Raw genomic sequence first — 21,253 nt, forward strand, 5'->3', positions numbered from 1 at the left:
GAAATCTTTAGTTTTGGCTATCTAGGAGAATGGATTTTTTAAAATCAAAAAGAAGAAAAAACACTTTAAACTGTGGCTTTTAAACTTTCTCTTGAAGGTAGAGGCAGTGACCCTTTAACTTTTCATGGTTATTTACCCCTTATTTTAGAATCTGGGGGAAAAAATTGTCTTTCATATTGTACTTTCCTTCTATTGCTCCCCTTCTTTCTATTGTAGTAGAAGCCAACATTGCTATCTTGTTTGTCTGTGCACCAAGCAAATGGATGTCAAGACCATGTGGACAGTTCTGGGAATAGTGAGAGTAAGGTACTTGTTGCAGAGCAATAAGACAAGGTCTTATTATGGCATCTCACAAATGATATAGCTTTCTTGGGGGGAAAATGAATGGATATTTAGAATCCAGAGGACATGCCCCGCCAGACTATACAAATGGTTAAGGTAGGTTATGTTTTAGTGTGAATTCCTTGTGTAACTTTAACTTTGTCAGCAACTGATCACTTTCCCTCCGAGCCCAGGGCAGGGAAGAAACCTTGTACCTATATATGAAACTAATGTGAAGAATATTTGAACTGGAGTTAAAACATACGGTTAAATAGATGTGCTGCTGATCTGGTCATCTCTTTTTAGAACCCAGAACATTATTTGAAAGGTAAAAAAATGCAACTTGATGCACTTCAGTCCACAAGGCAGTGTAGGTTTTAAAAGAGGACACAATCTGTGTAGATCCTGAATTTCTAAACAAGATTACCATGTTCATTCAAAGTGATTATCCACTAATAAAAAGTAGTATCCAGAGAATTCTTTCCAGAGACGGTGTTTAGGTAAATTATTCTTCTGCATTGTTGGAATAGGGTAGAAGAAAATGTAAGCGAATGTTCCTTGTTAACTGTGGTATCTGCTTTGGTCAGCTTCTGCATTTAACAGTTGAAAATTAGAAGATATTTTGTCAAAATGTTATGCTGTCATAGTTACCAAATTTAGATTTCGACTGTTAAATTTAATGTCTTTGATGAAATATTATTTGAAGGGCTCTTCTGTTTACTGTGATTTTTTTTTAGTACCTTATCTTGATAAACTGAAATATATAATGTGTATTCATATAATACGTGTATTCATTAAATAGCTGATTCTTGATGTGGGAAAGCTGTATTGAGCATTTGCTGCACAGTGGCAGGGAGCATAATTCAAGAGCATAGTTTAAATGGCTTATTTTGAAAAGTCTGGTACTTTCCGCATGGAATCATAAAAGGATCTTGAAAAAATTGGTTCATTCCTCACCCACTCTAGGATGGTTCTTTACAATACTTATTATTGATGAACCCATTTGCTAAAATTGTGCCAGAAATGGGAGGGGGAAAAATAGGATGCAAGGCTTAGTGTCTGGAAATCTTAGCTCTTTGTACTAAGGGCTTATACTATTCCTACATTTACAGTAATTTTCTAATGGATATGTGCAACATGCACTAATGAAGGTGATAATATGGAAATAAAGATAAGTTGGGAACTAAATAAATGGTAAGTAATGTAAACATTATGAACCTCAGAAAATAGACGTGTAGTTGTGTTTTGGCTCCCATGGCTGTAGATTCAGGAAAGCATACCTATCCAGGGAAGCACTTCAATAGTTTAAGTACTTAATCATGTCCTAGTACATGCTTAGGAACTTTCCTCAAGAGGGATGATCTTAAGAATGTACTTAAGTGTTTTCCTGAGTTGTGGCTGCACTACCTACTAGAGAACAGTAACAGGACACAATCTGGAGGCATATTGAATTTTGGGTATCTGTGTTGACTGAGGGTTATAAAGTATGATTGTGATGGTTCCTGGGAGTGCTCAGGGTTGTGAGGCATCTTGCTACCACCTGCCTTTACGGGGGGAAACTTTATCTGTGCCTGCCAGGGATCAGCTCCTTGACTCCATCAGCCATGGGCAACACAAGCACTCCCCTCTCAGCCTGTGCAGGTTTTGCTGTCCCTCTGCAGGTAAGGAATAGGTGCACTCCATCCCCTAAGCCCTCCAAGCATCTCTCTGGAGTGTCCACCCCATGGTCCACTGGACACTCACAGAATTCAGAGATCTGCTACTCCCAAAGCAGTAGTACACAGCTTATCAGTTTCATCACTGCTCCACTTAGATTTGTTTATAGTAGGGCAGTCAATTAATGCAGCTAATGCATGTGATTAACAGAAAAACAAACTAGATTTAAAAAAGTCATGATTAATTGGCTTCTGAATCACACTATTAAAAATAATAGAATACCACTTTAAATTTATTATTTTTGGGTTGTTTTTCTACATTTTCAAATATATTTCAACTACAACACTGAATACAAAGTATACAGTGCTCACTTATATTTTTGATTGCAAATATTTGCACTTTAAAGACAAAAGAAATGGTATTTTTCAATTCACCTCATACAAGTACTGTAGTGCAATCTTTTTATTGTGAAAGTGCAATTTACAAACGTATTTTTTTTACATAACTGCACTCAAAAACAAAACAATGTAAAACTTCAGAATCTACAAATCCACTCAGTCCTACTTCTTGTTCAGCCAATTGCTAAGACAAACAAGTTCATTTACATTTATGTGAGAGAATGCTGCCTGCTTCTTATTTACAGTGTCACCTGAAAGTGAGCACAGGTGTTCGCATGGCACTGTTGTAGTGGATGTTGCAAGGTATTTACATGCCAGATATGCTAAACATTCAGATGCCCCTTGATGCTTCGACTTGTGGGCATAATTTTCAGCATAGATACATGACTCTTTAAATGTTAACTGCACAGACATCTCACAATGGTTAGGATGACCAGTGTTTTATGGCTGTTGGTAGAGACCTCTCATGCTACACTTTGGCACATTATTATGTAATGTCGGACCCAAGGGATCCCTATGCACCATATATAAACCTCAATGCACTTTCTCTGTGCCCTCTGCCAGTTGGCATCAAGAGATCCCAGGGTCACAATGAAGAGACAAAATCTAGATTGAAATATAAAGGTGTAAACTGAGTGGAGTCAAGATCAGAGATGTGTACAAATGGAATGTTCAATAACCTCAAGATAATGGGGAAAGGGGGACTTGCTTGAGTTCCGGAGAAGTACAGGAACTGAAAATGAGACCCCATCAGATAATACAGAAACCCACAATTAATCTAATTTTAGTCTTGGCAGAAAAATGAGTTAGTTATGTGTGGTATGTTAGTGGTTGTAAAAATAAGCCACTAACAAAGATTTAAAATCAAGTAACAACTTTTTTCAGTTACTATTATATCAAAATGGTTACAGAATGGGGTTTAAATATTACAAACTTTAAAAAATGTCAGGTATTAAAAAACCAAAATCCCTGTGACTTGAACATAGTGTTTTGATATGAAAAAGTTGTTGAATTAAAACAGAAAAAACTGCATCATTTATTAAATGAATTGTTCATTGTGGTGATGCACCAGAAATTGAATGTTACTAATTTATACAACTTAAATTCGTACATTTAATTTGTGATTTTTAAAAGAAGTTGTCTTTCTAAATTAGGTAGCTGTGAAAATATGGTTTTGTAGCAGAAAGGAATAATGGTACAAGATTCACTTGTATATAAACAAAGGACAGATAATTTCATGGGTCAAGTTGTTTTTTGAATTTTGTTAATAAAAATTGCTTATTTACATGCTGTTGAGACTAGATTATCTTATGAAGTTAGTTAAGGCCTACTGCAGCATTGGGAAGACCTTGCTGTTTTTATTGTGGATTGTTAACTTCGTTTTTCATGAACCATCACTTCCCCAAAAGTAGGTAGCTAGGATTCCAAAAAGTTTTTTACATTTCTCAGGGTAGTATGGACTATTCTATTGTAGATTTTTGGCAAATACAGCAATGTGTATAATTTTGTGTAAGTTTAATCTTAAACAAATACCTGCAAAACACCCGTGACTCTGGTTTGTCCACTACTATATTATTTAGGTCACTGCAATATTTTCTTTGGTCACATAATATGTTGAGCAGAATTTTCATATATTGTAATCCTTTTTAGGTGGTTATGTACTGGGAGTGATATCTTTTGCCAGGATATACCTCATTTCCACCTGTATAAATCCCAAGATTTTTATTTTTAATTATTTCAATTAAATTTTGTGCAGAATGAGTTCATCCTTGCTTACACTCACTCTGAAGAATGTTCATTAACATGATGGTTAAAAATCTTATTTTATAAGATCAGATTTTTATATTTAAATTGCATTTTTTAAATACAGGTTTCTTTTTTTAAAAATATACCTATTTACAATTTGATAACCTATTTGAAGACCTAACTCTAATCTATTAAAATTTAAGTTAAATACAAAAACTATTTAGCTGTACGTATTTGTTGCAAAGTTTTAAAGAAATTGAAACCACTGAACTGGTGGAAGTCACTGGCTAAGCATTTGGAACAAGTTTGTTTGAAGTGCTAACCCAGCTTTTGATATCAGTAGCCTCTTTTGCAGGCGCAGAGAATATTTTCCTTATTTCAGTTTATTCAACTAGTTCAGTTCAATGAGTAATTCATTCAAAATTAAGAAAAAAAAATTGGGAAATGTAAAAAGCTGGAAAGCTTGTTTTCCTCTTGCATAAATAAAAGCAGAATGAGATCTACTATTTCTAAAATCTAAAAGGACATGGTAATCAGGAACAATCAGTATTCACTGACCATAGATATTTCCTTTGTATAATGAATTTTAAATGAAAAAAAAATAACACTTAAACATTTTTCTTACGTAGCGTTAATATTTGGAAAAAAAATTGAAAATGCTGTTTTTGTGCATTTTAATTGTGTGAATTTCCATCCAAATAAAGATGCAAATTGCAAGTAAAAAAAAATCCTCTAGTAAATAAGTGCATCATTCCTCTTCATTCTAACAAGGTAAAAATTAAGAATCTGAATAAATATAAATTAAGCTTTATAATTGCTTAAACAAAAGTATAGAGTGATAGTGCATCATCCTGGCTAGCAAAAAAGTGCTGAACTTAATGTAAAGGCTATAATTAGTTGGAAATCAACATATTTTAATTGTTACCATCCCATGAGACTCTGTCTTTCTTTAGGAAAAGAACTAAAGTACAAATGCAAAACTTGATTTAACTCAAGGCTGCCTACTTGCTGGTTTAAATTGTGATTTTAAAATCGGTGATTTAAGTCACTGATGGAAATCAGTTTACCCTGTTCACTACCGTCTTTCTTATAGCGATACAGTAGTCAAGCCACTTCAGTACCTACCGAAACATCTCTTTAATTAGCTGAGGGGTAATTTAAGAAGCACTTCTGCAACTTTTACCCTAGTGCTAAAAGAACTAACTGCACAGTTTTCAGAGTAGCAGCCGTGTTAGTCTGTATTCGCAAAAAGAAGAGAGAGAGTACCTGTGGCACCTTAGCATAAGCTTTCTGGCTCAGCTTGGACAGCCCTTTTATTTTTGTGTGGTGGTGGTGGGTTTTTTTTATGGTGTCTAGCACAGTGGGGACCTTAATATCTGATTTGGGCCATAGCTGCTACTGCATTACAAAGTTATAAATAACAAAAACCAGGTTTATAAAGTATAACAAGGCAAAGTATTTTATTGCCCTCCTCCCCCATTGACTTGTCATTCCTAGCTGTCAATCAGAGATGGAATATGTTCCTCCAAATCATACCAGAACCTGATATAGGGTCAATCACACAAGGAATTTATATTTAAAAGCAAAACCAAAACAATAGCAACAACAAAAAAAGTAACTTTGCTTCTTTACCTATTTGAAAAAAAGACCTCCAAGGAGGTAAACAGAGATTTTAAGTACCACCAACCAGATAGGGAAACAAATTTATAGTTTACCTTAAATAAACCTCAGCCCCCCACTTATCAGAAACCTAGGGCTATCACAACAGAACAAATTCTGAAAAAGTTATAATAAAAGGATCACTTAAGTCAGTATTTTTGTTTCTTTTGCTACTGGTGAAGATATATTTTTAACTTCTAATAAGCTCTTTCCCTCTTGTAGCATGGTTTCTATTCTCCATTTGTCTTTGCATGTTGCCCTTGTTTCTTGTGCTTGGTTTACGGCTTGTGGGTTTATGAATGGAACAGTGAGATTTTAGTTAACTATCCAATGTGTACTAAGTATCTGTTTTACCATATACACTGTTAATGATCGCTTCAACTTTGAAGTGCAAGTGTACTAGACTATCCGTGAATGAAAAATGTAATATTAGGAGGAGCTGATGCTTGAAATTTTAGCATTACATTGTAGCTTGACTTTATACTTTAAAGACTTTAGAGACCCACCCAAGACAGTGTTTTAACAAGTGAGGGCATGCACATGTGGATATAGTGGTATTGTGTATACTTTAATAGCACTTAAATATTGGTGGTTCTGTTTTAGTTTTCACATCATGATTCTGTTCTTAAGAAGATATGAGCATTTGTTGAAGGGGAATGTTTGTGCGAGAGGTAGTAAATTTAAGCTATGATAGTCTCCTGGGAAGTGCCTTTTTTTTTTTTTTTAGTACTAGATGCTTTTTTATATTTAAATACATTATGGTCTGAGTTTTTTGTAGACAATTAAGTACTGATCCATAATAACCATTACTTCCTGCCCGTGTCTGGCGAACGTTTTCCCCATAAAACCTGAACAACCTCCAGCATAGGCATGTAGTTGTAGCTGATATTTTCACACCACAGTTGTCTTGGATCACCCCAAACATTGTGTCCATGATAGCCACATCACTTGAAGTGGTATTGCTGGATACTGAGCCACTGATCCTGAAAACTTTTATGCGTATATGTAACTTTCCTCATGTGACTAGTCTCGATAAAGTTTGTGAATGGGGTTATGCACTTGAAGTGTTTGCAGGTTTAGGGTATGAGGGTGGGCTTTTTTAAAAACAAAAAATTAAGTTAAAAGATATTTAATGCAAGGGGATATTGTTTTCTATAGCTTTGAAAATTTTGTTCCGTCTGGAGGTATTCAGAATGTGTGGTTTAAATTGTTTTGCTATAAAGTTGCCTTTCAGTAACTTCTAAGATTTAAACTACAATACCTGGCAGAACTGTGTTGGAGCCTCCATTTTCTTATAGGTGTCATTTGAAAGATGTCATTTACAAGGCTTAGCCACCAGCCAGAGCTCAAATATCAGAATTCTAAAAACCTTGCTGCTGGCTGCATTTCCATCAAAACCAATGTCTGATTATTAAACTGCATTAGTGCTTTAAAATCACTGTTCCCAACCTTTCAGAACATTTTGTAGTACTTAACCAGTCTTTAATGTTCCAGCACTCTTTAATCTTTTTTTTATCTTGCCACTTCAAGGAGCCATGACCTATTAGAACTGCTGTTAGAGGGAGAAGATGGCAAAAAGCTTCTTCCTGTTTTTGTTTTCTTTGACTCTGCCTGGATGCCCCATCCCTGAAAGGGCAGTGAAGTTTAACTACAGTGCACAGGCTGACCAACTGGGCATCAAGTAACTTAACTTTTTTCATTAATACACTTGGACACAAATTTGGTGGTCGTTCATTTGTAGAATGAGAAAGTTACAATGGCATTTTCATAGTGTATATTTAAGACGATATCCAGAGGCATTTGGACTACATAAACAATTTTTTTTAGCCATCTTCACCTAATGATTGCTTTGTTTTTTTGCTTTCTACCTATTTTGAATATCTTTGCAAAATTGTCGTCCCCCCCCCCCCCCAAAAAAAAGTCCACCAAATCTGCTTGCATTGCCCCTGGTTACCATGATGCTGCTGACAAACCTATTTTACTCATTAGTTTTTTGTTTTTTTTAAATACACCCTGGATAAGTGAGCAAATATAATTTTGCAAGTGTGGTTTAGAACAATTGTTTGTAATTACAAGGGGCCTTCACTTGTAGAAGTCTTAATATTTGTGTGTTACATAAAGAAAAAGCATGTGCCTTGGAAGCAGGGCTTTCTTTATAAGGAAGCTGAGTTGCCACCTCGTGCTGTGCAATAGCTCAGTCAGTGTCTGGGCCTGCTGATTTTTGAAGTAAAGTATAGCTCAGCATGATTTAAAGGTGGCAGAATAGTTCTCTAAGAAACTGCAAAGGAGATCTTGCTATTATAACCCACAATATAATTTTTCAGTTGCTGATAGTTTTTCTATATCATTGGTTTTCAACCTGTGGTCCGTGGACACTGGGGGTCTGCAAACTCAAGATTTTCAAAGGAGACTGCACTTCCATTTGAAATTTCTTAGGGGTCCTCAAATGAAACAAAGGTTGAAAACCACTCTTCTATATCTCCTGTCTGTTTTGAACTGATTATTTAAGGGCCAGCAATGTGCTTGATTTGTAAAAGACCAAAAAAAGTTGTTTTTTATTTAAGATGCTGCATGGGATTTCTTGAAATTTCCTGTTTACAAACATGAGATCACAATTGCCCGAAGGACTCCTTCGATTCTGCTGAATTATTTATAAAGCATCAGTTTAATATTTCTGTCTAGTTATGGGTGTATGTGCCTCGATTTGGTGATTCCTGAGACTCTGCTGAAGGATTTCCGTAAAGTGGTCTCTCCGTTATCTAAGGAAGAAATTAAGAAGTTTCACAAACTTGTCATTGCTCTTGTGCGTCGCTGCTTTCCCATGCACAGGAATATATCAAACCTCTGGGTCTTGTGTGGCAGTCGGAGAAGGGTATGTTATAGAAAAGCCTTCTAAGATTTCTTCTGGTTACCTCTCTGGCATTTGAGCTTTTGTGGACAAAAGGCTATGCTTATGATGGACTAATGGGTACCAGCTATGCGGTCCAGGCACTATTAAATACATGGGTATCATGACTTTAACTGTGCCTGGGCTTGTAAGATTAAATGAAATGGAAGAGTTTGGTAACTGTATCTTGTTATCCATAGAGACAATTTATTGTATCTTGGTATTACGGTAGTGATAGAAGCCCCTGACAAGCTGGGTTCCCATTGTGCACTCATATAATCTTTCCTGTCCCAAAAAAGCTTACAGTCTTAGGCCCCAATACTGCAAAAGCTTTTGCATGTGTTTAACTTTGTGAGTAGTCCAAAATATGCCCTTAAAGGACAATCAATAATAAATTCCTTCTATGGCAAATTGCAACAGGTGGATGACACATAGTGCAACCTCCCTTTCTCTCCTAATATGACATGAACAAGCTTTACATACACTTTACAAACACTAATGCGTGTGTTGGAACAGAGTCTCTCTGTTTCATAGCTTTGAATAATCTGAGGAGTGACAGACCATTCCTGCTCTTGAAATGACTTAGCAGTTTTGATGTGGAGAAAAACAAGTGACAGAATCAATAATAATGGCAATCGTAGTGTTCAACCCAGAATGTTACTTAGCCTTCCAGGATGCTTAGTCCCGCACACCACTGTTCCTTGTCACTCCCAAATCATGAGGACTCTTTTAGGGAACCTTCATCTTCAGTATTATGCCTTACCTTTAAGGCATACGTCAGCCTCAGGAGTTTATCAAAAACCATGGTAAAAACTATTGCCAATTTGATTTGCCTTTGTATTTCAGCACTGCAGATAACAAGGGGCCTCTGAACTTTAGAGGTTTTTTTTTCGCCTAAGCCATTAATTTGGAAGGCTGAATGTGGGTATATTTATTCAAACAAATTTTGTAGAAAGCTGGTATGACTCCCTGCATTTGTTTACCAAATATGGTAACCTAAATAGCTATTTTTCCTTACTGATTTCTTTTAGAGTGTTCCAGTGCCTTCTCAACTTTCACTGCTCCCCCCACCCTTTGGTGTGGAGGGGTGCTATTCAGGTTCCATCATTGCAGATTTATAGATTGAAGACCCAGAAAGAAGCTTATTACATGCAAGTGGCAAATGCACTTGCACTGTGTGTGTCTGTCTGTCTCTCCACTAATCTGGGAATATCCCACCCAGATCATTTTTAGTGGTACTAATGCAAAGTTAAATTCCCCTCTATATTTCTGCAAGTTGGGGGTTAATTGTTCCTTGCTGTTGAGCTTGTTGGATTGCTATAGACTGGGAGAAAACTGCTTTATAAACTAACCCAATTACAGCAAATGGTGCCAAAACTCCCTAGTAGAGCCATTGGCCAACACTACTACCTCCTAAAATTGGAAGATAAGAGAAGATGCATAGTGCTATTTCATTTTACCCCTAGTTTTAATTTTCCTGGACAAAAGTCCTACACACAGGTTAGTTAAGAGAGAACATTAACGTGACTTGATGATAACTTTAAATATCTGATTTAAGTTAGCCATGTCCTTTGTGATTTCATGAGTGATACCATAAAGGTTTTAGGTAATGAATTTTAAAATGTCTTCCTTTGAAGAAGATCAATAAAATTGAAGTTAATGACACTCTAATGCTTTCTTTAACATTTCATTCTGAGAATTTCGAAGTTGCCAGGGCAGGTGGGTAGACACCACATGACTAAGTTTTTAACTTGGACAGCTTTCAAAGATACCTCCCCCACTCCTATTTTTAATAAAGGTATGTACCAAGAATCCTTTATCTATTGTAAGCATGACAAGGGTCAGACATATTTCAGTCTTTCATGCTGAAATTTTATACAGCCCTTCTGTCTAGTACCAAACAGTTGATTTTCATGCGTGATGTTTTAAAGATGTTAACATCATCCCTGTTCAGCTTTAATGTAAGCTTTTCTTAAGGTAGCAAACTATTTTTGCCTTCTAAATTGAAATGAGTTTCATTTTGCTGTACTGCAATGTAAATTAGGTGTGCTATTTTTGAGGGCCTTGCTAATGTATAGATGAAGATCCATTATTGAATATTGTCAGTTAATGAGTAACACACACAATATAAAGAGACACTAATGCATCCTAAAGCACGCATACTTAATTAAATTTTAGTTGTGAAAATTTTAATTTTATTACTAATTTGTAGTATACTAATGTATTAAAGGTCTTGTCTTGTAATTTATGTAAGAGGTTCAATCGCTTTTTACCATTAAATCTTCAAGAGGAACTGCCAGCTTTTGTAGGTGTAGATTAATGTAGTTCTGCTCTTTCCAGGCCTCCTCTATCTTTCTGTTGTGATCTTTTTCTGAAGACTTATTGGTAAGTTTTGGGCCACCTTTGAAATTCTGCCAGTATATGTTCAGCTATACAGCATAAACAGTTGTACAACCATTTTACATTTTAAGAAATAAAAAACTAGCCTCTTCTCCCTTCCCCTAGTGGTGATTTTTACCATGTAGTTTGGTGGCTTACACTCCGTCTGGGACTTGTCTACTCTGAAAGCTTAGAATCTAACGTAATGGCACATTACAGGGTTTGAGAAATTGGAGCAAATTCATATATTTTTTTTTTGTAATGGAGTTAAACCAAAGATGAATTAGATGTGATAGCCTTCTGATGTCACTGCATGTCAACACTAGAAGCGTCCTAGCAGTTTTCTTAGTCCGTTTACCCTTGGACTGATACTAATGATGAATGCTGTGCTTCCCTTCTTATTTTCTTGTACCTGTGTTGGTATTCTGTGGTTGTGGTGGTTTTTTTAATAATGTTGTCTTTTATATTAAAATCCAGCAATCTAGTCTGCATGTGTGGGCCATGTACTAAGTAGGTTCTGCTCTATTTATTTTTTTGCCAGGAGGAAACCAAACATTACTCATAAGCACTTACAGCTCCTACCATTATTTTCATGTGTCTGTGCAGTACCTAGCATAGTAAGGCTTCAATCAAGATTGGAGTCTCTAGGTATTTAACAGGTTCTTAGTTTAAAAAGACACTGAAAGAGTAATAGAGTTTGAATGCCCTTTCAGTTTTTAAGCATGAGCTTTTTATTCCAGTTAATTTCAGTGTTAGGTGACAATTTTTCAAGACTTGAAAACCAGGACACACTGCTGTGTCATCCCTGGCCTCTTCCCTTTACTATATCTGGCCTGAGTACTTGCTTACGCTCACACCCTTCCATTCAAAATAAAAGTAAATAATTACATATTTATTAAATACAAGATATGCAAACCTAAATGTTTGTTTTAACCATAATCTCTTAAAACCATGACAACTTTATACCGTCTTTGGATACCTCTTTCCCACTTAGGGTACCTACTGGTTTACTCGCCCGTTTCCCTTCCCCCCCCAAATTGTTTGTAATAACTCTGCAAACTAATTGAAATGTCTTCTGTTGGCTTCAGTACAGAAACAGTGTTTCCCAATTTGAGCAAATTTACCAGGGCAACACTAACCAGTTGATGCTCCAATGTGACATACTTAAATTGTATCAATCTTTTTTTGTGTGGTTTCCATTCAGAACATCAGTTGATTTTTTTGTGATGCAGTTGTCCCCGTGGACTTTAAGCTCTGGGCCCTACTAATGATGTCACAGCTTGCGTAGTAATAAATATAGATCAAAAGGAAAATGTTGACAGACTTAAAGGGGAAAGATCAAACAAAATAAGGCAAATAAATCATTACATTGGATATGTATGGTATAAACCAATATACTGTGATTTTTGGCTTCCATAGTTTTCATTGCCATGCCCTTTGGAAGGACTTGCATAACTAATTTTTGGGTTAATCCCTAATGAGTAAACATTCAGCTCATACACTTGGTACTCAGAATTTTTGTATTCCCACATACCACTGTACATTCAGATCATACATCTACAATACATGTTTAAACATACCAATTGCTAGGAGATGCTAAAATTATCCACCCCTGTTTTGACCTGACATACTTAACAATGATTTGTGAGCTGCTCCTGCTGCTGTGCAGCAAGCATATCCCTGCTTACATCATTCATCTGTGATCATGCTGTTGCCCAGAGACGTGCTGCATCTAAAAAGCTATGCAGTCTCCTTCCTGCTCATTTGACCTCTCCATGGCTGTGAGTGACAGAGTTTCAGTTAATCACTGGCGTGATGAGCACACAACTTGTATATTTTGTCAGATGTTGTTGTTCAAAACTCTTGATAGCCCAGCTCAGCTGCTAAGGTTTTGCTCCCTGTCACAACCAGTCATCTCACTTTCAGTGGGGCACACAATTGTGCTTCCTTATCCATCAGGCCTGGCCAGTTTACTTCTCTCCAGAATGCGAGTTGTTGCATCATAAGGGAATGAGACCATTTAGTGCAAACAAAACTGGGGGAACATGGGTTAAGAGCATAATTGTGGCACAATTAGTTACCAGGCAAGATTTAAGATGCTGGGACAGGAACTAATATAATTTGGGAACAACAATAAGGTTTGTTTTAAAGTTCTTCCTTTCAACAAATCCACTTGCTGACTCTGCTTTTGCAAGTTCAAATTGATAAACAAGCAAGCACCCCCTAGTTATCCAGACAGCTGGCGAGAGTTAGGGCGACTGGTATGCGGGGGAGGGGGGGGATATGGAGGAAAGATCACCTCTTTGGTTCCAAGCACATCAGGAACACTGCCTCTGAAGAAGTGAGGTTTTTAACCATGAAAGCTTATGCTCAAATAAATCTGTCAGTCTTTAAGGTGCCACTGGATTCCTTGTTGTTTTTGTGGATATAGACTAGCATGGCTACCCCCGATACCTGATCAGTCTCTATTGTATGTTCATATTCCTCTTCCGCTTCCTGGCTGACCCTATTTTCAGTGCATGCACAGCTCTGTACCTTGGGGCTACTGCAGCAGCTAGTCAGCAAAAGAGAGTTTCTTCCTGCTTTCTAGGTGTGAAATTGTGAAAGGACTGCTGTGGGGTACCCTACTGACTTTTTTAACTTAGCCACCTTCTTTGAGTAGTGTCTCTCTCTGGTGCTCCACTGTAGGTGAATCTGCCCCTTTGCCTCTAAATGGGATTTTAGGTAGTAGTGTCTGTTCAGCCTGCACATGAGTGCTCCCTCCCTCGTGGTCTGCTTCGAGGCTGTCTAGCTCTGTGTGGGTGACCCCCACCCACCGCCCCCAGTCTTCTCAACCGCCTTTGATCTCGAACAGTGAGGTGACAGATGTGTTGCTGCACAGCCAAAAGTTGACCACTCAATATACTTAACTACAAAAATGGAAACTCTTCCAAGTTTGGTATAATTCTAAACAACCTTGTCTCTTCTCCCTCTGATTTTAGACTACATTTTAGACCTCAAGAGGTCAAAACTCTTATCTCCCTGAATCTTGTGGCCATAATTGCTTTCCACCATCATGGAGATGGATACTTCGTGTTCGCTCATCCACTGATGCGTGGATTCCTTAAGGGCATTGGGAATCTCTTCCTGCATGTGAGACCACCTGCTCCAACCTGGGATCTTAACCTAGTTCTCAGAGCTTTGACTAGTCCTCCCTTTGAGCCCAGGGCAACTTGCTCTCTCTTACAACTGTCCATGAAGACAGCATTTCTAATTGCAATCACTTTAACTCGGTACATATATAGCAAAAGAAATAGCAGCCCTAATGGCCCACCTACCCTACCCGGTCTTTTCTAAAGACAAAGTAACAAAGAGGCCACATACCAACTTTCTACATCAAGTTGCTTCCACTTTCCGTATGAATCAACAGATCCATCTCCCTGTTTTTCCCCAAACCACATTGTGACTACAGGAAGGAGATTATGCATATGCTAGATGTTAGAGTACTAACCTTCTGTTTAGACAGGTCTAAGGACTTTAGGAAGTCCTCTGAAACTTCCTTTAGTTTGAGAAAGAGTAAAGGCTCCGCAATAGCCTCTCAAAGACTATCCAAATAGGTCACTGTTATCAAGGATGCAACCTGGTGTGTCTTTCTGGAATTCATACGCTCTCTATGAGGTCAATTTCTACCTTCCTTAAAGATATCCCTATCTCAAATCTGCAGAGCAGTGACTGGGGCATCTGTCCACTCTTTTGCAGAACATTATGCCATCACTGTAGATTTGGCCTCCCATGCCATCTTTGGCTCCACAGTATTCTCTGTAGTAACAGACTCCACTCCGAAGCCCCAGCCTTCTATGGCGGCTACTGCAGTAAAGTTGCCTACAGTGGAGCACCCGCTGGGATGCTTCTTGAAGAGGAAGAAGAGGAGGAGGAGGAGGAAATTACTCGCCTTGTGCAGTAACGATGGTTCTTTGAGATGTGTCCCCCTATGGGTGGTCCACAACCTGCCCTCTACTTTGGAGTTCTCCATAAGGGGTTCAGCAGTAGAGAAGGAACTGAGGAGCGTTTGCCAGTGCAGTGCTAGATAGCTCTGAGGCAGACCTCCAGGGAGGGCAAACGCATGTCCAGGCTGAACGGACATTGCTACCTAAAATCTTCAAGTAGAGGCGCAGGGGCACAGATACACCTACAGTGGAGCACCCATAGGGGGCCATAGTGTGTTCCTTCCTCTTATCCCTCAAAGCTGTGTGATTGGAACTCTGGGAAGATTCAACCATCACCCACCCACCTAGAGGTCCCATACTTTTAATTCACTCAAAACACTACTGGTGAGTGAGCTAAATTTTGTGCCTATATATTATAAAGCCAATTTTGGTACTAAAGAATTCTCTTGTATCAGTGGTAAATTCATTTATTGAATATAACTAAAGGTAGTTTGCTGGCTTAGATATACTGTACAGTGCAGATACTGCATCATAAATATTTGTTTAGCAATTTCATTAAGTCATGAGTACTTTATGAATCAAATGTCATGTGAGAGAGTCAGCAAAATGAGTGGTCATTTTTTTTGTTACTTATGTTTCCAGTTAACTGTTCCAAAACAATCAGTGGAGTTAAACAAGGCCAAGTGTCAGATTTAACAGTGATCATTTTTAAACTGGCTTTTGCATAAATAAACATAACTCCAAGTGCTGCTTTATGCTTTTTTGTTGTTGAAAGATTAAAAGGTGTCTTCTTACAGTTGACTCCATTACAATGGAGAACCCATACATATACAGAAGAGTTCAGGATGGAGAACACATGCAAATTACCAGTGGATCAAGTTTTGACTAGTGAAGTTGAGTGCCTCAGTTTTTGGATGCTCAACCTGACACATTAAAGGAGAATGAGTTTCTGTGGGTGGATGGATCCCCAGCACTTTAAAAGTCAGACCCCTTTAAGGTGTCTCAGATTGAGCACCGCAAAATTTGAGAAGTCCTAAAAATCACTAGTCGCTCTTGAAAATACTGACCTTGGTTCTTGACTGTATTATGCCAATTAAATGTCAGGAGAAAGATTTAACGTACTGATAAGTGGATTGACTTAAGTATTCTACAATAGTGGCATAATCCAAAAATAATGAAATTCAAGAAATGATAGATGTTGTGGCTTGTATAGATCCTGAAGTCATCCACTGCCACAGTTTTCAGCTGTTATTTTGAACAACTTACGACTTCCCCAATACATAATCAGGAAAATCAAAAATGATCAGTTTATCATGCCCACTAGCACCAGAAGTTTCATGTGGCAGGCACCCACTGTTGCATGTTTTTGACAGTGTATTGTGGCATTAATTTAGTATTATGCAAAAGTGCAATGTCTCAGAGTACATCTAGCATATTTTTTCAGGTTCTAGTTCCACCAGTCTTACTCCTGTGAGGTTCTTTCACCTTGAATGGCCGGTAGAAACTATCACATTTTTAATGTCTTCAGTCATTGGGGCCTCTCGGCTACTCTGCTTTAGCAAGTAGAAGTTGTAAAGCTTGGCTAATGTAAAATATTTGCCAGCTTGAAAATTTCAGTGTAATTTCACACAAAATAATAGTTCTCCATAACGGTTTCTATACGTTTAAACTGCTCCATAGAGGTACTTAATGTGGGTCAGATGGCATAAAGGAGTGTTCTCAAGGAAGCTGAATAGGGGAACTCCCTCACATACCCACCCCCAACCCCCGGACAAGAAAAGGTGGAAGCTAATTGCCAGAAGTAAGGGAGTGACATTGCTGCTTTCTATATGGTTATATCTGGAACCCAAGTTTTTCTTGCAAGATTGCTTTAGGCTATGTATATACTACAGCTTACATCGGTATACTTAAGTCAATGGGAGAGTTCTCTCCCATTGTCTTAGTGTCTTCACTAGCAGTGCTATAACTGTGCCACTGTAAGCTCTGTATTGTAGCCATAGGGTTTACAAGACAGTCTAAAATTAAGGCTGCCTGGACTAGAAGAATGTTGTGTGAAAACTTAACATTTTTAAACATGTCTCTGTACCTGATACAGATACAGTTTAAGACCTTTTTAAGTAGGCTATGATCAGTCCAGGAGCCTAGGTATAGACATCTGTGGTTTAGGGCATCATTGCCAGGTTTGGCTAGCCTATTTCAAAGCAACTGAGAGAGTTTAGTAGAAGACAATGGGGAAAAATACTAATTGCTTACATGTGTATGTAATGTAAAAAAACAATCTAACATTATTTGAGAAATAGCAATGTACCTATCTTGTAAGTAAAGACTTGTACAAGGAGACAGTTATGTTTACATATTTCTTGGCTCCTTAGTGTTTAATCATGAAAGTATAATAGTCTGAGTGTAGGTTTCTCTGTGGAATAAATAACTCAATGATACATTGTCAAAACTGGAATGGAGATTTAATATTGGAATCTGAAAAGGCCTGGTTTCAAGTTAAGTCTGTAGGATGGAAAGGTGTCTTAAATGTGGGTAAGATTAAAAGATAATCTGCTGAATTTGGGGTAAATAGAATTTGAGAAATGAGATTTCTGGAGACCATAGGAGAAGGAATTTAAATTACTGACAATGAGAGTAAATCATAAATTAGTTTCAACAGAGGAATATGTTGGAAACCATATTTCTGAAGAGACAGCAGGTGAGTTACAGGCCTCTAAGACACAGGATGCAAAAGAGTTTTTGCTCAAGTTGCATTTTGTATATTTCAGACATGATGGAGAGGGATGTGAAGCTTCGGTTTGAGAATTCTCTTTTCAGTTCTTAAGATCATAGAATCATAGAATCATAGAATATCAGGGTTGGAAGGGACCCCAGAAGGTCATCTAGTCCAACCCCCTGCTCAAAGCAGGACCAAGTCCCAGTTAAATCATCCCAGCCAGGGCTTTGTCAAGCCTGACCTTAAAAACCTCTAAGGAAGGAGATTCTACCACCTCCCTAGGTAACGCATTCCAGTGTTTCACCACCCTCTTAGTGAAAAAGTTTTTCCTAATATCCAATCTAAACCTCCCCCATTGCAACTTGAGACCATTACTCCTCGTTCTGTCATCTGCTACCATTGAGAACAGTCTAGAGCCATCCTCTTTGAAACCCCCTTTCAGGTAGTTGAAAGCAGCTATCAAATCCCCCCTCATTCTTCTCTTCTGCAGACTAAACAATCCCAGCTCCCTCAGCCTCTCCTCATAAGTCATGTGCTCTAGACCCCTAATCATTTTTGTTGCCCTTCGTTGTACTCTTTCCAATTTATCCACATCCTTCCTGTAGTGTGGGGCCCAAAACTGGACACAGTACTCCAGATGAGGCCTCACCAGTGTCGAATAGAGGGGAACGATCACGTCCCTCGATCTGCTCGCTATGCCCCTACTTATACATCCCAAAATGCCATTGGCCTTCTTGGCAACAAGGGCACACTGCTGACTCATATCCAGCTTCTCGTCCACTGTCACCCCTAGGTCCTTTTCCGCAGAACTGCTGCCGAGCCATTCGGTCCCTAGTCTGTAGCGGTGCATTGGATTCTTCCATCCTAAGTGCAGGACCCTGCACTTATCCTTAGTTGCAAGATGTTTGCTTTGAACTTGGTGGGACACCATCTACTGTAAATGAGGCAGCTATGCAATTCTAAGGAAATGTAAACTGTGTCTTTATGAAAATAATTTGGATCTTTGAGGGCCCCAAGGAGGTCTCGGATATATGAAGTAGCAAGCTGGTTAATTAATTTTATCTTGATTTTTCGTTGCTAGTGATCTTGACAGGGTCATGTATACATACTATTTATTGCATACCTTCACTTGCTTTTGGATGTGTGGTACCTTCTCACATCATTGTGCTTCTCCCCCATGACTTGCAGGCAGGTGATTTATGAAGTGACATGCTTATTCCTAGCAACTGAACACAATGGCTGCATGGTAGGTGTAAGACTTAATTGATTTGACGGTGTATGATATAAATTTGCAAAGGCAAAGTACGGCAGCATTTTAATCATGCTGTGTAATGCAAGGGAATGCACAAATGGAGAAAGTATAATTTTTTAAAATTAGAAATGGGTTCCTTGCATGCTTACCTGATCACTTACTTTAAATACAAAACATCAGATATTAGAACCTTCTTATGAAATACTGCTGTATTCAGTTGCACAAAAATAATTGTCCCTTTACTTATGAATGCACACACCTTTCTAGGCGAATAATTCTTTCCCTTTCTCTGTTGCCTTGAAATCTTTTAATTAAATTAGTAGATTCAAACACCTATTTTGTACTGATTTTGAGAGAAAGGTGATACTTCTAAATGATGAATTTGGTATTCACCAAATTGTTTTCTAATCATAGAAATGCTAATCATAGAATATCAGGGTTAGAAGGGACCTCAGGAGGTCATCTAGTCCGACTCCCTGCTCAAGCAGGACCAATCCCCAATTTTTGCCCTAGATCCCTAAATGGCCCCCTCAAGGATTGAACTTACAACTCTGAATTTAGCAGGCCAATGCTCAAACCACTGAGCTATCCCTCCCCCCAAATTAATTATAGGTAGCCTAACCTATATTTTTTAAATCCTTGTTCTTAAGGATTTGAAGCAAAAATGTTTCCTGTTCATATGGAGCCTGATCCACTTCCCCATGGAGCCCTTCCATTGTTTTCAGTGAAAGGTGTTCACAATGATCTCTGATTTATATTGGCTAGTCAGTAATGCATCCTTTTCTCACATGAGCTGTGAGATATAACTTGAATATGAGATCTTAAATGAGCTGTCCTCTAAATTTCAGGTATGGATAGCTTAATTTTTGTGTGATTTTTATGTTACAGCATTGCTTGTCTGTGTATGTTTTGTGGTTTTGCCTTGTCAGCTTCATAAGAAATTAATCAAAAAATTGTTAAAGGAAGATCCCAAGGATTAGTTATGTTTTTATCCATTTTCCATCATATGGTAAAATATTGATAAATATTACTGAATTTATATCTGAGACTAGTTAGTTGAATAATGGTGTGTGAGGCAGAATCTCAATAACAGAATTTTTAAATCTGATTTTAAAACGGTATACTTTCAATATTTCAAGTCAGTGAATAGCGATACTGATCTCTCTTTTAGTAATAATCTGTGATAAATAATTCCTAGTTAGGGATTCAATTTGATAAAAATATGACTGAAAGAATCAGTGGGTCAACTCCAACTTTTGTGCGCAGACATGCTTTTTTTAAAGTAGACTCTGAATTGAAGCAAAAACTTTAAACATTTAACTCTTTCACATTAGATAGTATGGAAATAATGGCTTTCATTTTGTGTTCAAAATGGAAATATTTTTCCTAGTTAATGTCCCTCTGCAAATTCTTTATCTGTAAAACTGGAAGAAATCATTTGATTTCGGACAGTGTGATTTTTGTGATGAGGTGATGTAAGAGTTTCATACTTTCCATCATAGTGTCAAGCAATAATACTTCATGCTAAGTACAGCTCCTCTAGTGTCACTGTTGAACTATAAAATGAGCTGTGAAATTTGTTGTTTCCAGATTAGCTTGAAACAATGAGAACTCATGCACTTCCTTAGTGAGTGTCTTGGAAAATAAATTACACTGCCATTGGGTAAAAAGGATATTTCAAATGTATTTGAGCAGTTTAGAACCTAAAAATTCATACATATGAGTTTATAAGACAACTTATCTGTACTAGACACCATACTTTCTAGACACGATAAATAACTGCTTCTTGGAGCAGCTAGTCCTGGAACCCACAAAGGAAGAAGCAATTATTGATTTACTCTAAGTGGAGCACAGGATCTGGTTCGAGAGGTGAATATAAGCTGAACTGCTCAGTAATAGTGGTGATGATTAAATTTAGTCATTCTGTGTGTGTGTGTGTGTGTGTGTGTGTGTGTGTGTGTGTGTGTGTGTGTGTGTGTGTGTGTGTGTGTGTGTGGGGATACACCCAAGAAGCCCACCACAATAGCATATAATGTCAGAAAAGGGAACGACACAAAAATGGGGGAGCTAGTTAAACAGAAATTAAAAGGTACAGTCCCAAAAGTGAAATGCCTACAAGCTGTATGGAAACTTTTTAGAAACACCATAATAGAGACTCAAATTAAATATATACCCCAAATTAAAAAAAAAATAGACCAAAATAGTGCCACCATGGCTAAACAACCAGGTAAAAGAAGTGGTTAGAGATAAAAAGGCATCCTTTAAAAATTGGAAGATAAATCCTGCTGAGGAAAATAGAAACAACTCTGACAA

General features: G+C 37.7%; 1 protein-coding gene across 11 annotated transcripts in view; it reads left to right on the top strand.

The window, feature by feature from the left end:
• TSC22D1 (TSC22 domain family member 1) overlaps positions 1 to 21,253 on the top strand; it is a 140,952-nt gene that overhangs the window by 48,626 nt on the left and 71,073 nt on the right. The window contains exon 3 of one of the 11 annotated variants that reach the window (XM_043500857.1): positions 217 to 7,685. The exons of the other annotated variants lie outside the window; for them this stretch is intronic. The gene's annotated coding sequence lies outside the window, so the exon portion shown is untranslated. Of the gene's footprint in view, positions 1 to 216; positions 7,686 to 21,253 lie in introns of those variants that run through there. 11 annotated transcript variants of the gene reach the window in all.

This window comes from Dermochelys coriacea, chromosome 1 (assembly GCF_009764565.3).
Source record: "Dermochelys coriacea isolate rDerCor1 chromosome 1, rDerCor1.pri.v4, whole genome shotgun sequence".
Taxonomy (NCBI): domain Eukaryota; kingdom Metazoa; phylum Chordata; order Testudines; family Dermochelyidae; genus Dermochelys; species Dermochelys coriacea.